At 39.0% G+C, this 24,107-nt stretch overlaps 1 protein-coding gene and 1 long non-coding RNA gene across 6 annotated transcripts in view; both read left to right on the forward strand.

Moving 5' to 3' along the window:
* The window catches only part of LOC147871682 (brefeldin A-inhibited guanine nucleotide-exchange protein 1-like), a 33,466-nt gene extending 18,622 nt beyond the window's left edge, over positions 1-14,844 (forward strand). The window contains exons 6-8 of one of the 4 annotated variants that reach the window (XR_015538443.1): positions 8,270-8,403; positions 9,254-9,407; positions 14,231-14,844. The gene's annotated coding sequence lies outside the window, so the exon portion shown is untranslated. Of the gene's footprint in view, positions 1-66; positions 85-1,948; positions 1,967-8,269; positions 8,404-9,253; positions 10,739-14,230 lie in introns of those variants that run through there. The other 3 variants (XR_015538442.1, XR_015538445.1, XR_015538446.1) reach the window with 3 other exon arrangements.
* A 5,231-nt stretch (positions 14,845-20,075) lies between these two features.
* Positions 20,076-24,066, forward strand: LOC147871683 (uncharacterized). 2 transcript variants are annotated; one of them, XR_015538448.1, is made up of 4 exons: positions 20,076-20,249; positions 20,464-20,680; positions 22,174-22,413; positions 22,812-24,066. It is a non-coding gene; the product is annotated as an uncharacterized LOC147871683 (long non-coding RNA). The 2 variants fall into 2 exon arrangements; XR_015538449.1 differs by lacking the exons at positions 20,076-20,249; positions 20,464-20,680 and adding an exon at positions 21,784-21,862 and having other exon boundaries at positions 22,812-24,064.
* Positions 24,067-24,107: the final 41 nt, after the last annotated feature.

Genomic DNA, 24,107 nt, shown 5'->3' on the forward strand with positions numbered 1-24,107 from the left:
ATACTCTTTTTAATGCAAATAATTACTACTACAATATTAATACTCCGTTATTTAATCGTGTTTCAGATCACTACCTCCTGTTTGTAATAGGAGACTTTTACGTCTTAAGAACAATGTATTGACAACAACGAAAAATACAGAAATAAAATTTTAATGATAAGGAATTAAGAAAATAAATGCAAATTTGGTAATTTAAAACCTATGTTCAAAATAACCACTAGCTGTCCACCTGTTGCTGAATCTTTCATCTGTCTGCCTTAAATAAGTTTCTTTCCTTCTGATTCTCTTATCCTTAATTATTTGTTCCATGCCTCGTATTTTAATTAGCTAATTCATTATTTGTTTTAATGTATTTATAATTCTTGTGTTCCTGTTCGTCTGATAACTTCATCAGTTGATACAGCTTTATAATATAACCAACCGACCAACTAACCAATGATGTTGATCATGAAGAGGACAGACGAGGATATCTGTACACTCGCTCTGACCTAGCCTAGCAGTTAACATATCGTAATTTGACTTTCAGCCTCAGTATTCAGTAGTAATGTTACCGGTACATCTGTCTGCGGTTCTGTTAAACAGCCAAAGAGACGACCATGAAAATACCAACAAACCCGAAAGCCAATTAACATATGGTTTGCATTCTTACTTGGATACATAGTGCAGGTATATTAATGAACTTGGCTATATTATTTTTCAACACAAAACAAATATTGAATATTATTCCCTTTGTAATAGGAATCACGCCCACCTATAAATTAACCACACTGTTGATTCTGTGGTTAGCAAACAGATTCACAACAAAGCGAAACCACGGACAATGTTTTCCCAGACGTCCACGTAACATTCTAAATAAATTATCATAATTCTGTACAGGTATGCGATAATTTTGTTATCTGTAAGTCTATTCTTAGTTCACACTTTGGATCCATTTAATAATCATAATTTGATGAAATTAAAAAACTTTAATCAACTTCTGGGTAGGTAGCAAATGATTTATTAACACCAGAGCCAGCATAGTCCATTTTATTGCAGGAGAAAAACTACCTAACCAACACATTCTGCAGTTGGAGGAGCTCCGACAAGTCATTTCGCGCTCAGAAATTAAAGCCTGTGTTCACGTGAAAGCGAATATTATTGTTGTCCGATTTAAAATGAATTGAAATGTGTCGACAAAGAACTGATAGCAAATTTGGCGAATTTATTTACAGCGGAGAATTTTTGTAGACGCCGTGAAATAAGCTTCTTGTGATCCTCGACAAGGGAGAATATGATTTAGTAGAAACGTTCTAGACTTGAATTCGGGACGTATCGGGTGCCATTTTTGTGAATTTCTAACTTGATTGAAATATTCGTGGCAAATTGAAACTTTGGCTCAATACTTTAAACACAGATTATAGCAACATTTTCCCGCTTCTTTCCGTAACTATTTAATTTGTCCTTTAAAGTTATGACCCATTCGTAGCTCAACATTACATATAGGGTTCAGAGAAATATATAAACTAAGTAAAAATCAAACTTAAAGAGATATTTTCTCATCCCTGTGTCCACTTGCGATGTACTGACCATGAAGTTTTTGTCTTAGAAACGATATTTTGAGTAAACAAGTAAAAATGTCTGTGTAGTTAAATACATTGAGAGCAATCATTCCTAGGAATAGTTGATAATTAAGTGAAGAAATTCCATGCCTTTGTGGAACCATAAATGTCAATACCGTGTTCACAAGAGACGACACTGGTACCTACCTTAAGCCAGATGAATACAGAACACGCCGTCTTATTTATTGGGTCCAATTCTGTATTATCTCAACGGCTAGATATCTATGACATCTCTCGTCAGGTTTCCCAACAAAATTTTTGTATTCTGTTATCGTCTCCCCATATGGTACATGACTCACCCATCTCTTCTTTCATTATGTTAAATTCGTCTCAAAAATGTGGGATTTCAGGTTCTCATGGTGGCGATTATGAAGACGTCTATTTTCTGAGATTTACGGCTTGAAGTCTGGTACAACTTTATCGACATTCCAGAGGTAACAAGTTTCTCTGAGACGTCGTTAAACTTCAAAGATACTGCACGACTCAAGAACCCAGAAAACAGCAATCTCCATAGCCACAAAGATAGTTTCGTGTTTAAATTGAGAAGCTGATCAACGTTTTTCTGTAATTTTAAAGGATCCTAGTATGAAGAGTGATATGTACCTGATTTATTTAAACTTATAGTTGTTTAATTTTAACCGTCTAATCACAATAAAATATTTTATTAAATATTAAAATATTATTATTACAATTAACATTTAATATTTAAAATATATTAAAATGATGCTCTTTCTATCGAAATATTCGATTTACAATTAGAGAATCATCTTTTTCACGACATGTTTCGGTTTTCAATGAACCATCTTCAGGTGTATAATCGATATAATGCTCTAATTGTAAATCGAATATTTCGATAGAAAGAGCATCATTTTAATATATTTTAAATATTAAATGTTAATTGTAGTAATAATATTTTAATATTTAATAAAATATTTTATTGTGATTAGACGGTTAAAATTAAACAATTATAATCATCACAATATGACGCAACATTATCATCTCTTATACTGATAGGTCAACGTAGTAGCTTCAGAGGGCATTCCTGCAGGGGCTTAGGTGGTTTGGTAAAGAATAGCAGAAGGAGTGTGGCAGAGAGGAATAAGCAATTGGCTCCCACCGTCTAATAGATGCAGGCCATGGAGGGGAAGGAATGAGAATCATTTCAGTGTACGGTAAAAAATATTATGGGGAAGTTTTGAGTTACTGAGTTGCAGTGTGCAACAAGGGAGGCTGTACGTGGAGACAGATGAAAGAAAGCGAAAGGAAATAAGTAAGGAAAGGTCACAAAACTTTTTAAAAAGGCAGGTAGAACGTTGGGATAAAATAGTGGATATAAGTTTTTCCGGTTAGAATAAGCCTCTTTCACATACACACACACATACACATTTAGATTCAAGTAGAATTTGAACAGAAGAGAAAACTTTTATTCTAACCCAAAATGTTTTTGCTAACGTAATCGGATTTAGTTAACTTGATTTCAACGTATTCGAGCTATGATTCCTTCTCAAAACAGGTCTTCAGTCTAAAATTAATTATGCAGTATAAACAAATCAACAATTTTACGAGCAATTTAACTTCAGTTAACTTCTACGTAAATATTAATTTTAAATGCACTTAGCATGAACCTGCCGTTTGCTCCATGAGCGGCAGACAAAAGAGAGAATGAGACTTCGAGCTTCGTGTCTTTGTTATTTCAGAAAGCAAGTGTTTAAAATACTCGTTCCTGTTGTGGTTTCCAAAATTAGTCGTTACAATATATACTACTTTAGCTAGTCCTTTCGTCATAATTATTTTTTATTATTCTAGCTTACCCTAATGTTAATACTCACATACAGTCATGGTAGGTCTTGCCTCTGTAGTTTAAACATTAATCGAAAGCAATAAACTCCCTTAAAATAACAGTAAATAACAATTATACAAGCAGAAAACATAAAAGTAATGAGAGTTTAAAAATGAATTAATGAAAATAATAGTGTTAACAGAAAACTCTGTTTTACTCACATCTAATGGAAAATGCATACATATTACAGACAGTTTTCGTATTGCGCTGCGTCTTAAGTTGTGATGCATGGTGCTTTGATCCGAAAGGAAAGGAATAATATAATTTGAAAAAAAGTGTTGGTAATAATAAAAGCATAATTTTCTTCCGAAAAAACTTTTAAACACAAGAATCTTCAAGAAAGATAAGTACATGTGTGAATCACATGTAAATGGCTCTAAATCTAATCCATAGCGCAATTTTTAATTCACCAGTTTTGGTTTCAGGGGTCTAATTCCAAATGTAATACGTGGCTCCGAATAAGTTAGGATACGAGCTGATTATTAATGCTGAGGAGGTAAGGATTTGGAAGGAGCCCATTACGCCCGATTTAAAAATACACTCCAGGCATTACCCAGGAGTAACCAACGAAAATTCCACTGGAAGCATTAAGAAACAAAACATTTGGTTAATAGACTCCTGATCTGTCAAATACGTGTATGAGCATAGTTCTTAAAAGCCAATAGCAGTAATAATAACGATAAAAATGTATTTTACGTTACTAAATGTTGTAACTTAAGATTCTTCCCAGCGCGCTCTGGACGTGTAAATACACGAGATCACGTCACACTCTTGCAGACAAGAGGGAAATAACTACGTATTCCAAAGACATTGCCGAGATACAGCGAGCGAAATAGTACCACCACTGTGAAACATCGTTTAGAATGGACGGCACAATCCTTCTCATCTGCTAACCCTTCCTTCACTCTAATTTCTATGACTTTTACTTGTAATAAACATGGAACGCACGGATTCGCCCCGAAAACTGTACGATTTTCCACCGCCGTAGTTCCTTCACTTATTAAACAGCGCCACTCCTGTCTCTGCGGGATATTCCTGATCCTCTACATCCCGAAAGTCGCGTCTAGTGTTGCTTTCGACACGTTATTATATCCTGTGGACTAAAATAGTTTGTAAAATCATAACTTTTACTGTCTCCCGCCTCAATGAGTCGGTCACTGCCTTTGTGATATCAGTATATTTCAACGCTTCATAGACCTTTATCTATTCCGCAATATTTTCGTCTACTAACTACACCAAAACACAATAATTAAAGAGTAAAGTCGTATTTGATGTGAAAACGTAAATATACTTCAAACTTTGTCGCACGTTTCGGTCGGATCGGCACGGAGTACCGGTTCTAGGATCCGAACTCTCCGGGCAGTGCAGCGAATCCTGCAAACGCCTACTTGATATATAGGGCCTCGTCTCGGGTGACGTGACCAACTTCTTGAAATCACTGAGGCCCATTTCTTACTCCAGACAGTCTGAGCTCTAATTTTATGATAAGGTCAAAGTTTTAGGAATGTGGGTGAACTCTAACGCTGAAGCGGGATTAGAGCGAAAACCTCAGGTGCGCTCTCATCTACGTCACGAACCGTCCGGTAACGCGCGGATCTTAACTTTAGCTATCAATCCCACGGAATCTTCCGTGATCCAAACGAGACTTTGATCTAAGCGCAAAGTTTCACTGGTTTCCCTACGCGATTTTATTAGTAACGAATTGGCTCAGCTTTTCTATAAAAGTTTGGAAATATTTTAGGTTCTTTTATGAGTTTAAATTTATTGCAGGGCAATCTAATTTCTCTTCTCAGTAAAAGTCTGACACGTATTAAGAAAGTCTTCAGATCGAATAAATATTTTTACGAGCTTTTCTTAAATTTATCCAGAGCCTCCACAGAAATATCAGATTAAGTTAAAGAAATTAAATCGGACAGCAGGTATCTCTTTCCTTCCAAATTCACAAAATAATTAAATTAAATGTAATCAGTCATTTACAAATTATCATGAGTCCACAGAAATCTCTCACAAAGAAAAGTAAAACACAATATCATATACACGCATCATGAGCCAATAGTTTCGTGCTCATATAACCTGTAGGCACACTAATAACAATTTTTATGTATCTTGGGGTTGAAGTCTCAGTGAAAATGATATTAATACAATAACCCTACGTTCACAAACGCATGTCCAGCCACTGCATTTTGGACGAATACAAAAAAAAACTTCAGATAAAGACATTTCGTAAAATACAGAGCTCATTCTATGTACGAATCTAACGACCATGTAAATTTAACTGAATTCGTCATTTTAAAACACATGTGACAACAAAAACAATTTCGAGAAAACAAAAAGAATTACTGCAAAAACACTTTATTTTGACTTGACTTATTTACCCCAAGAATAAAGAAAAAATATCTAATTTTTATAAAGTTTTATTACGGCAACATCCTTTGCATCTATTTATAAGCTGAAGATATTTATTGACTTGCATTGTTTCTAAAAGTTCCCATATTTATTGAAAAGAAACACAGCACAATTTAAAAGTGAAGTCATTAATCTTGCAAATGATTGATTCAGTTTAAGATATGTTGCGATGTTTTCCTCACATTAAATGTAAACGTGTACTGTAGAATCTTAGTCTGTGTTCATCGAAAAATTATAATTTTAATAAAGTTACTTTTAGACAACATATCGAGGAAAGTTGTTTATTCAATACTTTGCTTCAGTGTTATTTTTGAGCAACATATTTGGACTATTATTCAGTCAACAAAAGTTCACTAACATAGCCTTTTTCATAGTCATTAAATAGGCTATATGTACTATATTTAAATTAAATCAAGTGGAATTGAGTTTCAGCTAAATTCACATTTGTGTGTGCCTGTGGGAATTTAAAAAGAACGAGAAAGTAGCTTAAGTTTGGAATTATTTAAAGTAGGCTATTATGATTTTCTCACCCATATGATAGCCCCAGAACACAATTTATTATTAAACTGCCCTTAGTAGAGACTGAATTTGACAAGTCTGCTCTATTTCTTATTAATCTAACGTGATTTATGTCCAGAATGAATGATTAGACAATAGAACGCTGTACTATCACGACAGTTTCCACAGACGTGATGTAACCATGGAAGTGCCACAATGTTCCTCAATAATTTTTCACCCGCGGCACACCATAATGTGTCATGGACACATCACGGCACACCACAGAATGACGCACCACGAAGAGGGTTATGCGATAAATATTTATGTAGATACAAATTCTTGCCCTGAAAGAATGCAGACAAATGACAACAAATCATGAAACCTGTTGAACAGAGGCATCCATGATGAACCAATGTGTTTGTGTATTATGACTTCTCATTGTGAAATAAGTTATTTATTGTATTTTTGTATAAAAAATCGCAGAATACCTGACAAATTGTGGCGGCACACCAGTGTTCCGCAGAAGACCAGTTGCCGAACATTACCCAACCCACAGGAAAGCTCGAAGAGAGATTTTCCTTCGCGTGTTCTATATGCATTGCATTCCTTACTCTTCCTGTAATCTATTTTAAACTTCAATCCTCGGTGCTTTCTCTGGTTATTTTCATTAACGATTTACATTTCTTCCGTTCTCTGTTCTTCTCTCTACTGTCACTTTAACGTGCACTCAATAATTTTCTCTTTGTATTAGTCGTTTGCTATGTTTCCTTGTCTTCTTAATTCCTCAGTTTGTATTCCTTTGGCTGTCTCAACTTTAAAATATCTTTCGTTTCTCACCGAATAGGATCATTTTGTTTACGTACATTTAAAGTATTTTAAATACAGGCTGTCCCAAAACAAATTATTCAAAGCAGAAACTTTAGTGACCTCTTGTCAGTCAGTTGTTTACTTTTGTAAAATGTGCCACGAAGCTGACGGTGGTTATTTGTAACACCTATATTATATTCGTGGATAAACTAATTGCCAATGCTAACGCATGTAATAATTTAGTTTATTAAAATGTTTTTCTTTCATTCATACGTATACATCTTTTTCAGACACTCTGTATTACTCTTCTGTAAAGCGTATTTTAATTTAATTCATTCTTTACTAATTCCTTTTGTCATTTCATGATCTCGTTTCCTATATATGGGTAATGTTTTTATTAATGTAACCACTCGATCAAATATCATTGTCAACGTATTCTTTACAGACAGATTATGAGTTGTACGCTGTTCTTATAATCCCCCTCAATTCCCCGTGCATATTCTTTATTCCCCTAGGTAGATAAAATCACTTTATTTGGTCTTGCGTGCTGTTCTAAATACAGCGGCCAACCGCCCACATTTGATTCGTCCAAAACAGTCGTAAGAAGCACGCTAATAAAAACAGACAGAACACGAAATGATTTAATACATGTTTAAAGAAAATAACTTTAATTTTCTACATGTTAGTTTATATATTTACGTAGAAGGGTGTATTTTGCGAAGTTAGGGCGATTCTTCTATGAATAATTCAGTGAAGATATACTAACAAATGTTCTTGTCGATAATTTTTTTTACGTATTAATTTAAAAGTACCTAGTCCAGAGACCTATAATTTTTATTAGTTTGCAAAACTCTTAAAGAAATAATCAATTCATAGAAGGGAGATAAAATGTTTACGCCATGATTATTTAGAATTAATTTTAAATGCGCCTGTTACCTTCGCCGTGTCTGTCTGTCTGTATTTCTGTTTGTTCGCAGGTATAAACGTGAGAACATCTGAACAGATTTTCATGAAATTCTACATTGCGGTTTTCATAAAAATTTGTCGACATATCCATTTGTAGTTTAAATGAAAATAGATAACGTATTTATAAAAACAATTTCATTTGTTTTTGAACAAGGAATTACTGCATCGAGGATCCCCAGTCAGCTTAGAAATTACTTGAGGGACACCCCGGAGGATTATTCACTGATTATTCCATCCACCCCGACGGGCACCAGACAACTCACTCAAGCAAACGTCGCTGACCCGAAGGTAACCCCGACGCTGTTCGCAAAGGTCAAAGCTAATACTCTGCCAAAAGCACCAGAAATATTACGTTATGCGGATTGTTATTATTATTTTATTATCATAATTATCAGTAATTCTTTTAGTTATTTCTCAAGCATTAATAAAATCACTTGGAAACCTTTTCCCGAATTGAAACTACTGTTTTATTGTCATATGTTGGGGAAAATCGAATTAATTCTCACTAATAGAACTTAGAACGCTGGCCTTGTAATCCTGGGGTCTCGGGTTCGATTCCCGGCGGTGCCTGAATTTATAACTTGTGTTGGGCAAGGCCGTGGTCTAGGCATCACGGAGTTTTCCTCCGTGGCATCCCAACAATTACTCCATTCACACACAGAAGAAGGCAATGGCAAACCACTTCTGGATCATCTGCCAAGAACGTATATGAACAGGTCCCAGTCCGAGAAAAGGATGGAAGTGTCCTGTTCATATGGACCTGTCGTCAGACAGAACACTAAATAAAATAAAAAAAATAGAAATTTATCGGTAGGAGGTATGAACGTAAATTCTACTGTGAGGTCCAGGGCATCTACTGATCTTTGCTGGCATAATGACGACCTTTCAACCGAATATAAAATGTAAAAGTCGAATGAGGTATGAAGATTGTGAATGAAAAGAAGGTTAGTTACAGATTTTAACAGAGATTTTCTGACATATGTTGGGGTCCTCTTCTGGAATTCGCCTCAAGATAATGATAAAAACCAATAAACTTTAAACTAAGATCCTCTGTAACCCTACTGAGGTTTAAATTATGTACTTCCGGTTACATTAGGAAACCTGAGTCACTAATGAACATTCACTTCCATATTTTCAGTGTTTCGGAACGAGCAGAGTGTCTCAAGACGAGATCGACATTGAAGAATTTATAAAGGCAGCAGGAAGATGGTGTCAGAGAAAGTTTTAATGATTGGTGACTTAGAGACGGAAGGAGAAAATTCATCACAGCTGAAATAATGGGTTCTGTAGAGGTGAGTCGCTGGAACACGGATAAATGTAAATGTAAATTCGCCAAATTTAACTTAAGTGCAAATAAGAGAAGCAAGTTGCGAAATGTACGCGTATACGGTAATTCTGTCGCCTACGTTTGAATTTTATTATTGCAAATGGCGCGAGTTATGTCAGGATTTATCAGACTCAGTGACCTGCGTGTGTTGGCTGTCTTGCGTCAATCTGGCTGGACGATGTAGACAATGTGGAGGATTCCCTGTCATGGTTGTGTGACTGGCTGAGGATTCCCCGCCCAGTCACTCACACGCAACATAATTGTATGTAGGATTCTGCGTAACGTGTCAGTTAATGTTTTTTTATTTTAAAATAAACCTAAATGTTTCAGCAAGCTTTAGTAAAATTATCAAATATATAATAACAAGAAGCTCTGTTAAACCTTTTTGGATATGTTCCACACGGACGGGCAAACAAAGTTGATGCTAGGGACTTCAGGCGCTGTTATATTACTTTGATGGTGACTTTAATAAATGAATTGAATTGAATTGAATCTTCTGGGTTGTAGCGTCGTGTAGTGTGGTAGAGGTTTACAGACGTTCTAGAGGTCCTTGCTGCCTTCGTCATCAGGTCAGTCTACAAGGCGTAACAACCCAGGACACAGCATTCTTCGGACTTACCGCAGTGAAAACTGCAAATCCTCAACCATACTTCATTGCTTGTTAGACTGCTGGCTAATAGACTGCGACCGGTGTGTCTAAAGGTTTACCACTTACCACCTTAAAATCTTCACTCTTACTTTAGTCTCATCAGAAGGAGGAGAGGTTATTGTCTGGGAACTTTCCAGCAACAAGATGTTTTTCTGGTCTTTATAAAAAATAAATTATTGGAATGTGTTCTGTTCTTTTGTAACCAGGACGCTTGACTAAATTTTCGTTTAAAGACAACTATTATTAATTGCAGTATCAGTAAAATAAATAACAACAGTTTTCAAAGGAGAATTAAAACGAATTGAATTCCGGGATGATGTAATAAATTAGAGTTAATTCGTGTACTTTTGTAAGGATGTGAAACTTGGTTTGTCATCATAGCACAGACTCGATAAGAGTCTTTCGAAGATATAATGTGGCTCCCATGACTTCTGATGGTTTTTTTGAGCGTGAATGGAATAATGCAACAGGCTAGAAGAAACATAAGCGAAGAGTTTCAAAATAATTTGCACTGTCCACAATTCATTAAAAATGAGCGGAGAACGTAGCACGTAGAACTGAAGTCGAAGGAGACCAAACCAAAACTGAAGGAAATTTATCTGCAGTAAAACCTAGATATGGATGGGAGGACAGAACTAAAATTATCATAAAAATTAGCTGTGAACTATATTATATTGTATATATTAAATCTTGTCCGTCTAATCACAATAAATTCTTATTAAATATTAAAATATTACAATAATTAACATTTAAAATATTTAAAATATTAAATGATGTTCTTTATCGAAATATTCGATTTACATTAGACCATCATTTTTCATGTTTCACGACATGTTTAAGTTCCTAAAAGAACCATCCTCAGGTGTATATAATTATATAAAGCTTCAAAACGATAAATAATTCAAATACAATTTTCATACATTATGCTAGCGTACATTTTTATTTTTTTATTATTATTATTATTTTTATTATTATTTATTTGACTGCAAATGGGTTTTTACCCGGTGGCAGTGGTCCTACAATAAGACACAACAAAACATAAGACAACAAAAACAATAAGAAACAACAGAACAATGAGACAGAACAAAACAATAAGACACAAAAAAACATAAGACAACAAAAATAATAACAACAGAACAATGAAACAGAACAAAACAATAACACAAAAAACATAAGACAACACAAACAATAACAATAAGAAACAACAGAACAATGAGACACAACAAAACAGTAAGACAAAAAGACATAAGACACAACAAAAACAATAAGACAACAAAACAATGAGGCACAAAAAACATAAGGCACAACAAGAACAATAAGACACAACAAAACAACACACCACACTCAAAATAAAACAACTCATAATATTACAAAACCGTATAACCTAAAGTACATAACTTAAAAATTAATACCAACTAGACATAAGTCAGTAACAGTAATGAATCACACGTTTCATCAGGACCTTCTCTTCACTTCACTACACTTATGAAGCCTTCCCATCCTCACCCCAATTTACCCCCCTTCACTGCACCCACCCATCTATTCCCTTTACTTCACCTCATTTATCACTTTCCTAACCTTCTTCCTAAACGTACTTGGTTTACAGGAGAGAGTCCCTAAAACCTCAGCAGGTAGCTGGTTCCAGAGTTGGATGGTCCTATTTACAAAGGAATATTTTCCGATATCTGTTCTTTGTTTTCTGCTCCTAACTTTCCGAATATGATCGACTCTGCTCAGGTAGTATGGCCTTTGCAATCTGTCACCTATAGCTTTCCATGCCCGATCTCCCGTGTACGCCTTAAAGAGAGCACATATTCGTGCTATCTTTCTACGCTGTGCCAGGGTTTCCCAGTTCGAATCGCTCCTGTGATATGCAAATTTACATGCTTTCCTTTGCACCCGTTCTAACGCATTTATCTGCCCCTCCCTGTAAGGATCCCAGCACGCCGCCCCATATTCCAGAATCGGACGCACTAGTGATGTGTAGGCTAGACTTTTAGTGTTACTGTTCCCCTTTTTGAGAACACGCATTGTAAAATGAAGTGCCTTCCAGGCTTTTTTCACCGTATAATTTACTTGATCAGCCCAGCTTAAATCGCTGCTTAAGATAATTCCCAAGTATTTACAAGATGCTATAACGTGTTCCATTTGTTTGCAGACCACCGATGTTAAACTGACCGGTCTGTAATTTGTGACCAATGATCGATCACCTCCTTTGTAAATAGGAACCACTATGGCTTTTTTCCAGTCCCTTGGTATAGTGGCATTATTAATTGTTACGTCCAATAATCGCGCCAGGTATGGAATCATGGCTGCCCCACCCAGTTTTAGAATTTCCCCAGAAATGCTGTCAGGCCCTATTGATTTGCTTTTTCCCATCCCTGCTAGCCTTTTTCTAATTATTTTAGTACTAATGGCGAAGGGTTCGCCTGAGTTAGCGCATTGTATCTGCGGGATGCTACGCTCGCAGCTTGTTCGTCCTACTAAAAAAATACGCAAAAGATTTTCATAAAAATGTGTGAGTGTGTGTGAGGGGGGAGGGGGGGCTAAGCGAGTTTTATTTTGGCTTTCCTACTTTCGTATTGGTCAAATACGACAACTCTGCATGAAGCTTAAATCGAACTTAATCAATTTTCTCCTAAACCGGTCGTCGATTGGTAACTTATAAACCCTTAAAAAAGTTTCATATCAAAGTCTGCAAATTCCACACAAAAAGATTTGTTCTGTGGTGAGCCGGCAGATTTAACAAAAACCAAAAGAAAATTTCGCATCGATATGCGTGAGAGAAAGGCCGATGGTCGCATCAGCGCGTTTTAAAACAGCAAACAAGCACTGAGGGCCTTCAGAATTCGTAAGTAACATTTGAAATTATGGGTTTATATTCGTATGAAGAGAATGTATTAAGTTACGAGGAAAATACAGTTATTATCATTGATTAATTGGAAATAATTAATTACAATGCATAAGATTGTGTCCGTCTTTTCACATTTGCTGGATCATGGAATTGAATGCAGAAAGCGACTAGCGTCGGAAAACAAGAGCTCGAGACACTTGTTAGGTCAACGACGTGACCCCGAGGATTGTGTCACAAGAAAGGAATGACGAAGTTACGCAACGACATGCGGGGGGGGGGGGGGGGGGGGGGGGGCAAACTGAGCGCTAAATAATTCGCTACAATGAATTCGTAATCTGATCTTCATTTGTCCGCATTTGGCTTTCCTCTTCCGTCCGTTAATTGAAATTATTTATCCCACGTGCATAAAACACAAGTACAGGTTTACGTCGGGGATGCGTTCCTGGACGAATCGGTGTAAATTGGAACGATTTTATAATGTAAATCAATGGGAAGTCAATGACACGCGTTCCCAGCACCAAAACATTGACGAGTAAAATAATGGCATTGCATTTAAAGCTCTGAAATAACGTAAATAAAATAAAGGTAATTTAAAAAATATGGCGTGATGAAGGGGCGTGAGTTCTCTGACGAAGTCCCTGGTTCAGGATCGTCATGTTTTTTTTAAAAAAGGCGTGTAGTGTGGACTGTCGTGATTTCTTCTTTCATTCTTTCTTTCTTTCTTTCTTTCTTTCTTTCAAAATTTCATGGATGCCACAACACTCCTCTTCGCCCTAGCACAAGAGAAAAAGTTTGCATTTCACAAACAACTTTTACCGATTCATCGATCTCATTGGAGCAAATTCGCGTTAATGAAACTTACGTAAATGCATTTTTTTATTCAAAATCAGCGATATAAGAATTACGAGATATATTGTAAAACGTTATAAATAATAGTAAAATATATTCTTTTCACTTTTTAGCTTTCTGGTTTCAAAACCGGCGTTATTCTGAATCGGCGCAAATCGAGGGCTACGTGTACGTCCGCCTAATTTGAAGAGAAACGTGACTTTTCCCAAGTCCGTTTGAAACTCGTACAGACACCGCGAAACGCACTTTGTCATAATCCAAAGAATTTATCTGGATTCCCGTTTGCATCCAAAGCACTTTCTGTTAGCGAACATTATCACCGCACTAGTGGCGATGCCGGAAGGGGCGAGGGGGGGGAGACAACAGGATTTTTGTCGCATTCCGTAAAACATTGTTAATCGCCAATCTGACTGCAGCCAACCTGTTTTACTTCCAGAAAGGCCGACTTTAGAAGCTCCAGTTACGTTTCCCAAGACTCAAGTACGATGCCTGGAGTCACTCAGAATCACGTCGTAAACGATGCGTCGCCACGCCAAGCGATGAAAGTCCAGACAGCGCGAAGTTCGTGAAGACCAATTTTATGTCAACGTAAAAACTTTGAAGCCGAAACTACAAGCCAAAATGTATTTCACCTGACCACTCTTAATGTAGGCTCCAATACCAAATTTAGTCTATATCAGTTATGTGGTTTGGGAAATGAAAAACGTGTGGGCCAGATCTAAACCTTACTTTGTGTTTGCGTATTTGGACGGACCCTGCGACCTCGGTCGCCACATCGGCTATCCTTACTGAAAGATCTCCACGATCAAGAAGGCATGGCACCGATCTACACGACATTCAATCGTTGCGTGGTGATCATTTTAACCGTGGCCTACTCTGTACACGGCGTTCTTTGCGCAGTTACTTTATACCTCGACGTATGATTTTGGTCGAGACTGCAAAATTAAGCCATGTTAAATTCTGTGTTCAAGGAAAGAAACTGTTAACACTTCCATGTAATTCTACACAACAAGAAAAGAGACGCTCACAGTTTTCGCAATTGAGCAAGGACAAATGATGGTTTAAACTGTATATGTTCTTCGTTACACTCTTTAATAAAATTATTCCCAAATGATGTGTTCGGTTTTCTCGTCATTCTGCACGGACAATTTCCTAGTCCTGGTTAAATCCACGATCGCTTCGAGTTCATTTCAAATAAACATCAATTCATTTGATTCGCCACTTCATAATCTAGCAGTTGGTACAGCGACGTTAGTTTTTCCGGTCACTTGAATTTCCTGAAAACGCCGAGGATATTTTGGACAGGCTTTGGCCGGATTCGAATCGTTCAAAGGCTTCTGTCCTGACCTCAAAAACCCGGATGTGGCGGAAGAGAATTCGATACCCACATGAAGTGGGCGAGACCCATTGGAGCGTGTTTCGACTTCAGCGTCAAATTTCGCATCAGGGGGCTTCCTTGCCGGCAAAGTGGAAATGAATGCAAGGTGCATGTCGTCTAGTCCAAGCCCAGTTCTCAGTTGTCCTTGAGAGTAATAAAACCGAAACTGTGTGTCGTTAAAAGGTCATCGAATGTCACGGAACATAAAAATGTTTTCCAGCACAATTTGAGGCTGAGGCCTGCATCAGTCACGTGCACTCTGACGTCGAAGGAATCAAACGTTGCGAGAAAAAAGCAAGGAGACATGAAACATTCAGTGTTGCCACGCTCTGCGCGACAAACTTTGGTTTCCAGTGAATGCTAATTGTTTTTTTTAACATGTATTTCCATGCAAACAATCCGAGGACTCGTGAAATACCGTCATTTGCAGACTTCGCTGTCCGTACAAATCCAAACCTTCCTTGAACACCAGAAAAGTTTACCAGGTGCGAAGTTGCAACAACGTAGTTTCGGCCTCTAAACAGGTGTTTTTCAGGAGACCTCCTTTGCGCTGATTGGTCCACTCACAAAGAGCGATATATGCCCGTATTGCCCGTGCACATGTCCAACGCTTTGTTTCTCTCGACTTCACAAAGAATTGCGATCAGTCGTATTCTGGGACTCTCTTTCAATATGCCTACCCCCGATCACGGAGACCTTCAGCCAGAATTATCCAGATGGATCTCCTTTGACCTAACACGATGCCAAAGCTCAGACGCACATGAATCCAAAGTTCCTGTCGCAAAGAACAAATTGTCTGATGGGATCGTCTTACCATCACCAGGAGTAGTAAGCCCTTGTCCTGACATGCCAAGACTCTCAGCCAAACAAAAATCCCGTTTATGTAAGCAAATTCTCGTTTTTACGCACAAATTTCGCGAGCCTTCCTGACGCCACGTTCCAAAGAAACACGACGCCTGAATTTCTACATACTCGCGAACTTTGTCATTTTAAGAGCTGAGAAACGCGAGAATTTTCCAGCAAGGAAATGGAGATCAAAGATTGAGGGCGTCGTTTATTCTAGACGCCTTGGCATTGGTAAATGATCTGTGTCGTCATAAAGGATCGAATTCGCGCAGTCATTACTGTTTTGATGTCCATTACCTCGAACGCGCATGCGCACATCCAGCACATGTCTCGTGTTCGTAACAAGACCAGAATATTGAGTGCGAACGTGCCGCAAATTAACCCTGATAAATCCCCGTGCTATCGGAACCACAGCAGTGATTTATCTGCCAGAGGGGAACAATTTATCAGAGAGATGTCAGGCGGAGACTGGAGGGTCACAGATTGGCAAAGTAGAGAGCGAATTCACTTCTGCGTTCGCTAACGCAGTTCATCAACGACTTAAGTAGCGCTATTTGAAACCACGAATTTTCTCAGACACGTCTGTTCAGAACACAAAATTACGCGTACACAAAATCTGTACTGCATAATGAGATTAACGGCTTCATTCAGAAAAACTTCCGGTCTCCGTTACATTAATCAACGAGTCAGGAAATTCAGGAGGTATATTAACAGCAAAGTTGCATTATCTGAATCTCGCGTTCGATCTCCAACTGAGTCCGTGTTGAGCCAAATAAGATCCGTGGCTGAAACTCAGCGACTCTCAAAGTTTTATTACAGATATCCGGTTTTAAGAGCAGAACATTTAAGGGATAACATAATGAACCATGTTTATATGAATAAATGGTAAACTTTTGGAGATAAAACTCTTCTAAGTACGTGTTTATTTTTTTTTGGGGGGGGGGGGTTACGTCTGCTTGTCTACAGCCAGTTTCAAATCACGATGCCAATTAACAACAAATATCGGAAACACAAAAAAGAAGACCTGACTTCTAGCCTCGCCAGTGAAAACGCGAATGAATGATACTGACGATGCTTTCTGCTCGTTAACAAAAGCTTGCTGGATCGCGCGTGCTTTACGGCCTTCGAGTAAGACGATCGACGATTTCGGAACCCATTTCCAGTTGCTTCGGCATGAGTAACAGAAGAGAATTCTGCACTTGAGCAAACTGCAGGTGAACAGTTTAAAACAGAATTTTTGCAAATGCGACACGTGCGTGTATATTCTAAGAAGCCCGTAAAATCCCATCAGACATGCAAGGATCTTAGTTTGCGAGTGTTAAATAATGTCTTGACGTTCCACATGGAACGAGACAAATTAGTTTAATCGACAGTCAGGGAATGCGCTTCTGAAACCTTATCTTCCGGCATCTCATGGACCATAATTTATCTGTCGTCTTCTTCGGAACTTCGTCTCTTAAACTGGCTTGGGCCTGTGAGGAATAAATCAGCAGGAGGTCGGAGACTACTACAAAATAACGAGGTCCCTAATTTTATTAAGATGACGAAATAAATGATAATTAGACGGAGAATTAGTTAGAAACCATGAGAAAATCCTATTCGTAAAACCAGAAGGGGACAGACCAACTGGAACACTCTGACGCTGACGTCAGATCACATGAAAATGATATTAAAGAAGCTGGATGGGAATTCTCAGCGTACTTTTGTGAGCGAAGTCACAGGCCTTGAACTACCTTAGTGACCACAAGAAGGACTTTTCTCGTTTTGTCCTCAGTCCACATCCTCGATTTAATAACAATAAAAAAAAGGGCACTATTTGGAGAGAAATACGAATTTCATGAAACTGGACAGAGCTACAAATGAATCCAAGTTCGCGTCAGTAAGGACATTGGTACGCGGCCATTAACGCACACGGGGGCAGGATCGTGTTTTGTTTTATGATTTGAAGTTCTCCTTCGTAACACAGGCACAAGATAAAATGGACGAGGTTTCGTAATTTCGTCCCAGTAGCAATAATTTCAGAATCAATTACTTTGATGAGTAGCATTTATGTATCTACTTATTGTAAGATTTGGGCAAATAAACTCGGCTCATTTAAATGAATGTCCTTCGTTTTTCATATGAGGGCCACTGGCATCCGCTAGCAGGAATCACATTTCTCTTAAGCTCGAAGCTTCAGTCGAGCTCCCACGTTTACGAATTACGACCGTCTTAAAAGGCTCTGAATTCTTATCGCTTCAAACGCCTGCGCCTGCGGAAAACTACGTGAAGTGCTGCGTGTTGCCTGTACTTCAAGTGCAGGAGCAGTGGATGTTCTCATACATTCAAATGCAATCTCCTTATGTCTGTGGGTTACGGCGTATTCGAGTTAGGCACTGATTTGCGACTCGGAAAAGAGCAAATTCTATTTTTCGCACTCACGTCGTTCGAACGGGTACGAATTATTCCCAAGCGTCGCGAACAGACGCTCAACCGGCCTCAGCGCCTGGGGCACGCTCTAGCGGGTTTGCTGTGACATCGGCGAATTACCTCGGCGTCTGAGGAAATTGAAGTTTTAGCGCCGGGGAGGGGAGGGGAGGGGAGGGGGTGGATGTACGCCGCTCGTCTCGAAGCTGACGTTTCTCTGGCGTCTAAGCAAATAACTGAGTACGAAAATTGGAAATTTCTTTTTCGCGTTGCATAAAGTAAGAATCAGCAATGGACGAGGAGGATGGACCAGTTCAAGCACTGAGGATCAACACAATTTAAGTTAATTCCACATTAATTTACTCTAACACTGATGCATTGTTTATTCATTACGTGGCTCTGATAGGGCAGATTCCCTTTTATAGGCGTAATGAGAATCCAGTGAATCGACTTATCGATATTGATTCATTCGATGAGAGGAGGATGGACCAGTTCAAGCACCGAGGATCAACACACATTCAGAACCGGGGGATGCCACAGCAATCTCATTCTGTGTCTCGCATACGAGAGCAATGCCATTTTCAGTGAGACTTTCAGTTAGGACCCAAATGGAACAGACGATGAGAGATGGAATTCTCGAATATTCCAAGTCATGCCACTTAAATCCACTCACGATTATGACGATATTCAGGGAAAGGCTCCCCGCATCTTCGTAGACGAACGCTGTGTGAACCGGGCTACGAACCCAGACCAATCACGCTACGCTCCGATGGCCGAGCTGCTGCATCGACTCCGTGGATGTTTTTCGGCTTATCCGGTGCTCTTTTCACGTTGTTTTGAATCCCGATTCCAGGAAATACGTACACGGCTCTCCTATTTGAGCAGCACGTCTCAAGAAGTCCTTAGGGTTGTACAAAGCTTTGTCATTTCTCATCGAGAAGCCAGACGGACGATGCAAATAAGATTAATCAAGCCAGTGGCGCTAGTAATTTCCTCGCCTGAGCGAACGCGAGATGCAGGAAGGCTTGTTGGTGAAGGCCATTAACCTGGATAGAGATTCTTCGATAGGACGCAAACTTAGGGATCTGGCCCCGTACCTAGCCCGGAATAATATTCTGAAGAGTCTGTGTAATAAGAATTATCCGTACTGAACTTGAAAACCGAGTCATTGTCTCCACTCACGCATCTCACCAACTTTTATCGCGCTAAGAAAGGTCGAAACGCTGTGGTTACGCAAAATCCACTGCCACCAAACCCCTCAGAAATGGCCGGAGCTGCTCCCCAAGACTGAAAAGTGGTTTAATGGAACAGTATCTCAAGCTACGGGCCACAGGCCCAAAGAGCGAATGTGCGATCTACCACGGCCAGATCTTTGCTAAATTCTGATCTGAATCAGTGGATGAGTGCCCTCCTATCGATTTAAAATCAAGGCCAACGAAAGAAATCCGAAGAGACAAACCTAACTAAACGACTTCGTTTGGGCAAGGCATGACCTCGACACAGCTGCAGAGTTTGGAAAATCTTCTTACTATAAAAATTTGTGATTTCGTCGTCGTTAATAAATTACGTCGTCAATCAACAATGTCAACAGATATTTGTTTATACTCTGCATTGTTGTGTTGGTATAGAAACACAACAATGCCGAGTAAACAAATAACGCTTCACAACAAAGAAATCAAAAAATACCAAGCCAGTCGCATTATCACTGCTCCAGAAGCAGCAGACCGCAATCTTGATTATCGACTGACAGTTGGCTTAAAACATCAGAAAAGCGAAAGAAGACGTCATCAAGTATTTGAAGTACCGACTCCAACAACTTCACAAGGTAAACTGATCCTCATTCGATATATTACGATTACGAAAACTATTATGATCGATTTTAAGACGAAGATTTGCAAGGGTGGGGATGGACGTAGAAAGTTGACTGAACAAGAACAGCGACGTAAAGACGTAGAATATCAGATTAGAGAACGCGCTCCGGAAGGAGCGCCCTGCTCTAGTCTTCTACTATAAAAATTTGTGATTTTCGTTGTCTTCAGGAAATGACGTCATCAAACAATGTCAACAGATATTTGTTTATACTCTGCATTGTTGTGTTGGTATAGAAACACAACAATGCCGAGTAAACAAATAACGCTTCACAACAAAGAAATCAAAAAATACCAAGCCAGTCGCATTATCACTGCTCTACAAGCAGCACATCGTCTCCGAACAGCGACAGAAAACTATTTAAGAAATGGAGAAAAGTGAGAGAAGGTAATCTGATACTGATAATAATACTCATTCAAGTCAAACTGCTTACGAAAACTGACGCCTCTGTGTTTAAATTATATTTAGGCGATAAATACAATGAAAGGAAGGGGTTAAAAGACTTGAGTAAGACACAAAAAAAACCCTCCGAACGGGGGGGGGGTTAGTTTAGTTTCTTACTCAAGATTTTAACAAATTAATATATACAAAAACCTCAGAATTTTAAATTTTAAAAAGAAATGCAAAACTTGCTTTACGTATAGATTATAGCTATACATAAAGCTTAAAAATGTTCAGCAGAGATGAAAGCATCTACGGAATAGTAAGAGTGAGTGAAGAGGTAATATTTCAATGCAGGCTTATACCTTTATATAATAACTTAGACTTTTAACTGTTGGAAGATTATTAAACAACTTGATACCTGTATAGTAGACTCCTTTTTGATATTTAGTAAGGTTAGGATTTGGCACATAGAGATCACGTTTCCATCTTGTATTTAAATTATGTACATCTGTATTTCTTTTAAATTTATCTAAGTTTTCCAACACACATGATAGACAGCAGAGTATAAATTCACTTGCAAGTGGAAGTATATTAAATTTACGAAATAATTTCCTACAAGACACCCTGCTTTTGACACCGGCCATTATTCTAATTAATTTGTTTTGCATGTAAAAAGTTGTCAGTGGAACCATGGTTCCGGATAATTTGACGTAAATACGTCACACCTGCTTTACAATCGAGTAAAGTTTGATTAAGACATTGCTTATTTAAATTGAATTAGTTACGCTTAAGATGGGTCTGTGGTAGATGAATGTAATGTAATGTAATGTAAGGTAACTATGTAGGTAACCATTGTTGTTTATTTGTTGATAAACAGATGACGTTTCCCAGGTAACATATCAATGAAGTTTGACGTTTTCCAGGTAACATATCAATGAAGTTTGACGTTTCCCAGGTAACATATCAATGAAGTTTGACGTTTCCCAGGTAACATAACAATGGTTATGTTACCTAAGAAACTAATTGCTACGTGATCTGTTTACTCGGCATTGTTGTGTTACATTACTGCCGTCAACAATCCGCTTTCGTTATTGCGGAAAGAACTGAGCTGTGAATCGGCTGTAGAATAAGTGCGTCGTAGAATAGATAATTTTGTGCTGGTAAAAACGTTTTAGAATATCACAGGTACTTATCTTATGTAAGAATTATTACATTACATTACATTATAGAGACGTATTTACGTCAGATTCTCCGGAACCGTAGTTCCTCTGTCAACATTTCATATCTTATATTTCTGAATCTGTAGTATTACAGAATCTGAAAATCGTGTACAATGAACACAGAAAAATACGACCTTGAACACATCCGTATGTGTTTTGTATTGTTCACTGAGGTGAACTCTAGAAACTGTGATGGGTGTGTTATAGCTTCATTGCTTAATTTAATTAACAGTAATATAAAAGTGATTTATATATTTTCAATTGTGTGTCTTTTAGATCCCGGTGACAGAAGGTGACGTCTTCAAACAATGGCAACAGATATTTGTTTATACTCTGCATTGTTGTGTTGGTATAGAAACACAACAATGCCGAGTAAACAAATAACGTAATAAATAAACAAATACCAAGCCAGTCGCATGATCACTGCTCTACAAGCAGCACATCGTCTCCGAACAGCGACAGAAAACTATTTAAGAAATGGAGAAAAGTGAGAGAAGACGTACTGACACCAACAAGGTAATCTGATACTGATAATAATACTCATTCAAGTCATACTGCGCATTCAAGGGTTAAAACACTTGGATAAGACACAAAACTAACCACCCCTTTGGGGGGGGGGGTTAGTTTAGTTTCTTACTCAATGGGGAACTTCATACTTATGATTCAATTTAACATTTTAGAGTGATTAATTCAAGGAGTATGAGATGGTTGAGACATGTACCGCACAAAATTTAACAGATTCAATTGACTTTAGGTAGGTGGATGATCTGAACACGACAATGAACCTTAAGAGTTCCATAATATAAAGCAATGATTTTGACGTAAATACGTCTACACGGAAGGGTCATTCGGCGAAAAAGTGTAACGGAGATGTGTAGGATCCGTATCCGTAACGTCGTGTTTGTTTATTTCAGTCGTAATCCAGGGCGAGCCTCAGGTACTGGGCGGGCGACAGGTGGCGGATAGTGATATGAGGGTTAGCTGCGAATAAGGGGCAGTCCCGGACCGAGGCGGCAAGACCGGAGAGCGTGGGAGTGTAGCTGGTGGCAGGCTACACCCATCAAATACCACATGAGCTCAGTGCCCCCACTGCCTTGTGGGTAGGGGAGGAATCCCCAAAGGCTAAGGGAAGGAAAACCCTGACAGAAAACCAAGGGTAGAAGGGGCTGCATAGGGATAGAGAAACCAGTCCTTCTAAGGGAAAGAACCCGGAATAAAAACTTATGGAGGACGGTGGGGGGGTGCACATCGGACTACCAACCCAATTCTGGAAGAAGCTCACACACTGAAAGGGCCGTAGTGCTAGAGAAGAAGAGGTTGGAGCAGAAGCGCACATGTAATGAAGAAATTCGAAACTTTCATTTTGTTTGTATGTATTCTTCCTTTGTGTGTGTCTGCGTGCGCGCGCGAGCGTTTGGGTGTGTGTATGTGGCGTGGGGCGTGGGGCGTGTGGGGCCTGGTGTCCTGTCGTGTTGTATCGTGTGGTTTGGTGTGTTGTGTGGTGTGTTCTGCAGTCGTGTCGCGTCGTGTCGTGTCGTCGTGTGCTGTCGTGTCGTTTGGTGTACTGTGGTGTGGGCCGACACCACACGACACGAGACGACGCCACACGAGACGACGCCACACGACACGACGCCACACGACACGACGCCACACGAGAGGACGCCACACGAGACGACGCCACACGAGACGACGCCACACGAGACGACGCCACACGAGACGACGCCACACGAGACGACACACCACGCGACACGTCAGCACACCACACGACACGACACTACACGACTGCACACCACACCACACTACACCACACCACACCACACCACACGACAAGACACCACCCCCACACCACGCCCCAGACGCCCCACACGCCACACACACACCCAAGCGCGCGCGCACACGCACACACACACACAGAGGAGGAAGACGTACAAACCTAATGAAAGTTTCGATATTCATTACATGTCCTTCTTCTTCTTCTTTACCACTACGGCCCTTTCAGTGTGTCAGCTTCTTCCAGAATTGGGTTCTTAGCCCGATGTCCAACCCCCATAGTCCTCCAGAAGTTTTTATTCCGGGTTCTTTCCCTTAGAAGGATTGGTTTCTCTTTTCCTATGCAGCCCCTTCAACCCTTGGTTTTCTGTCAGGGTTTTCCTTCCCTGTTTTAAAGAAGTAATTGTTTTGTTTGTTTGTTTGTTCCGAAATGTAAATCG

This window comes from Zootermopsis nevadensis, unplaced genomic scaffold (assembly GCF_977971745.1).
Source record: "Zootermopsis nevadensis isolate Lab colony 2312 unplaced genomic scaffold, Znev_1.0 Znev_ptg000044l, whole genome shotgun sequence".
NCBI classification, from domain to species: Eukaryota; Metazoa; Arthropoda; class Insecta; order Blattodea; family Termopsidae; genus Zootermopsis; species Zootermopsis nevadensis.